At 54.6% G+C, this 3,317-nt stretch overlaps 2 non-coding genes across 2 annotated transcripts; both read right to left on the minus strand.

Moving 5' to 3' along the window:
* Window positions 1–1,625: 1,625 nt before the first annotated feature.
* TRNAC-GCA lies at window positions 1,626–1,697 on the minus strand. Its single transcript has one exon. It is a non-coding gene; the product is annotated as a tRNA-Cys (tRNA).
* Window positions 1,698–2,448: 751 nt separating this feature from the next.
* TRNAC-GCA lies at window positions 2,449–2,520 on the minus strand. The gene has a single exon. It is a non-coding gene; the product is annotated as a tRNA-Cys (tRNA).
* Between the last annotated feature and the right edge of the window lie 797 nt (window positions 2,521–3,317).

A 3,317-nucleotide genomic window follows, 5' to 3' on the forward strand; every position in this document is an offset into this window, starting at 1 on the left:
ACCCCTCCTCCGTCCTGGGCTCCGGCCATCCCACCCCATGCCCCAGCTCCGCCAGGTTTCCCGACTTTCTGGGCTGCTCCTCGGAGTTTGTGGGTGCCCTCCCACCCCCACCCCGGAATCTCCCCTTATGGCAAAGACCCACAGCTCCTCGCCCAGCCCATGCCTGGATTCCACCCCCTCCCAGGGCTCCGGTCCGCTTTGCCACGCAAACCCCCATCTCCAGCACCGTGTTGCCCCCAGCCCAGCACGCTTGGGGTGGAGGGGGCCTGGCCCACCCTTGATTTCAAATAGATTGGACCTCTCCCCATTCCTAGAAGGTAACCCAGGCCACCCCTCGGGGGACCCCAGGCCTTCTCAGGGCCCGACCCAATCTTCAAAACCAGCCCCAGAGCAAGAACACAGTTCACCCCCCTGCCTCTGCCGTACAACAGGCTCTGGGGATAGATTTTTTTTTTCCCTTCCAGGACAGAATAAAAATACCCGCAATTTAGGAGATTTAATAGACGGCGAGAAATCAGGTCAGGACTCGGAGGTGCCTCTTTCCGCCCGTGACCTACTTCATGTGACAGCAGGAGTCCGGGTGCTGGAGAATGGGAGAGTGGGGCTTGGGGGGCACCCTGGCTTCCACGGGTCTGGGGTCTAGGAACTGGAAAATCGCAGAGAGGGGTGTGGACGGAGCGTCTTTGGGGGGATTCCCCAAGAGGAAGGACGTGCGTGGGGACCAGAGAAGGAACCACGTGAGCTGGAATAAAAAAGGAACTCAAGACTCTCTAATTTTTCAGAAGCCCAGTTCCTCCTCCCTCAGGACCCAGGGTCCCAAAAACGAACGCCCGCAGTCCTAAGCCCTCTATTCCCTTACGGAGCAACGAGGCGAGGCCTGTCTGCAACTCCTTGTCTAATGGAAATCCCGACTTTGCAGACTCTTAAATGCGATCAAATAGGCCGCCGCTTCCAGCTTCGGCTTCTTGCTGCCCTCTAGTGGCCACGTGACGACCCGCAACGCAAAAACCGTGTTTTGCGGTTTCCTTCACTTTCCCGAACCTGCCCAGACGCTGTCCACCGACTCCGGCTTCGGCCCGCTGGTCCACTTCTCCTCGCCCCTACCTTCTGGGAAGTCCCTGCCTTCGGAGAGGTGCCAGGACGGGACTGCAGCTCCGGCCTGCGTCTCTTTGTGCGTTCCCCAGCTCGGGGTGCCTCGCAGTCTGTTTTATAAGGTCTACAAGGGCTCAGGCGGAAACAGCAACCTGGAAATAATTAGAAACAAATAACATGTAAATGTTTAAAAATGTAAACCTGTAGAACTTGAACGTACATCAGAATCACCTGGGGAACTAGTTTTAAAACAGATTTCCGGGCACCACCCTCCAAGTTTCTAATTCAGTAATTCTGGGATGAGACGGAGAACCTGCATTACTAACATTTCCCCAGGTGGTGGTGCTGGTCCCCGGGGTCGTAATTGAGAGCCAGTGCTGCGGAATTGTTTCTGGCACTCTCTCGTCGCTTTTCGTCTGCCCAAAGGAGACGTAACGAACGAAATTTCAATATAAAATTGTGGAAGAAGAAGGGGGAAAGCTTTAAGGAAAATTGCTTTACTCACTAAATGTGGGGCCTGAAAAGAACAAGGCAGGGGGCACCCGGATTTGAACCGGGGACCTCTTGATCTGCAGTCAAATGCTCTACCACTGAGCTATACCCCCGCTGCTGGCAACAGCGCCGCCGAAAGCTTCTTAACGCTCTTCTACAAGGCGCCGCGAGGAGCTTCGGAGAGAAATAGGGTCCAAGGTTTACAGCAGCGGGAAAAGACATAAATCTCAAGCGAATACACATCTGAATGCAGGGTTTGTTTTCTGAAGCACTGAGCTAAAGGCTTCTACTGACGGTGTAAGAAAAAAGCAATTTGAGCCTGTGGAGTCCCTGGAGATCTTTCGAGATCCCTCACTTCCGGGAGTTCCTTCGAGCCGCGATCCTCTTCTTTTTGCCCTGCTATCGCCCCCTTACTGCTGCTCAACGCCCCTCTCTCCTTCCTACACTGTGACGCGGATTTCTCGGGGCCTTCCTTCCCTAGCCTAAGCCTCGCCCATAGAAACTAAGCCTCCCTCCCTAAGAACTGCCCTCGGGTCACTGGCCAGGCCGACCTAGCAGTGTGCCCACCTGCCCGCTACCGAGGAGAGTGGGCCTTATGTACAGTCCACATGGGTCAACCCGAAGGTCCAAGTCCTCTCGCGTAATGCATTCCACACCGGAAGGTCCAAGGCCCCCTCTCGCAAGGCATTCCACTCTTAGACACACACGCAAGTGAGCTTGTGGGTTGGGCAGGGCCTGGGCCTCGGTCCTCAGTGACTGCAAAAGGGGATGGCAGGGCCCGGGGCCGCTTCTCCTGTCACCTCTAGGAAGACTTACAGAAATTGACTGCAGAACTAAGAAAACTGGAAAAACCTAGGTGTGCAGAGGGGGCACCCGGATTTGAACCGGGGACCTCTTGATCTGCAGTCAAATGCTCTACCACTGAGCTATACCCCCATCTTGTAATGACGGTCTTGTTAGGATCACCTTCTTTGGAAATAAGGACATGGTATCAATTGTGTTCTTTTCTGAGGAATTATGCCAGAATAACTTAATGGGGGTCGGGGGGTGAGGAGGGATAGGGACTGCTGGAATTCCTGACTTCTTCCTTCACATCACGCCTCAGGAAAACCATCCTGATTTTGTGGGGTAATAGCGCTGCTCCCTGTATCCAGGGCAGCCTGGCTTTCCATCCCGTCTCCAGCTCAACCCAAATAGGACGCCTGAGCTTTTCCAACCCCTAAGCACCCTTCGTCAAGCAGACAGAAATAAGAAGTGAGTACTTTTCAATGCCATTTATTACACATTTATAAAAAAAATTAAAAACTCTAATACAGTGCAAAACAAAATCAATACAAAAAGACTGACAAGATACACGGGTGGTCTAGAAACCTGGGTCACTTGGCAGGAGTGGGATTTGCCTTGGAAGGACACTGGGCGTTAAGGGCATAGTTGGTGTGGCTTAAGGCGCGAAAGCTGTGGTCGGAGCCAGAGCCAGCACCTCGGGGATTGGGAAGGCGGGGGGAGAGTGGGACTCCCTTCAGTGCCAAGGACTGTTCCCCTCCCACTCCCTCTCCCTTCCCAGCTGCTTTGGGTCTGCCTTCCTTCCCCTGAGCCCACCCCCTTTACCTTCTAGAATATCGTTTGCCCAAAGATGGCTGAGGGGCCATAAAGCTGGGGTGGGGGTAGGGGGGGTGGGAGGGTTGAGGTTGGGGGTGGGGGTGAGGTTGGGGTGGGGTGAGGTTGGGGGTGGG

Source organism: Myotis lucifugus, unplaced genomic scaffold (genome assembly GCF_000147115.1).
Source record: "Myotis lucifugus unplaced genomic scaffold, Myoluc2.0 scaffold_329, whole genome shotgun sequence".
Lineage (NCBI taxonomy): Eukaryota > Metazoa > Chordata > Mammalia > Chiroptera > Vespertilionidae > Myotis > Myotis lucifugus.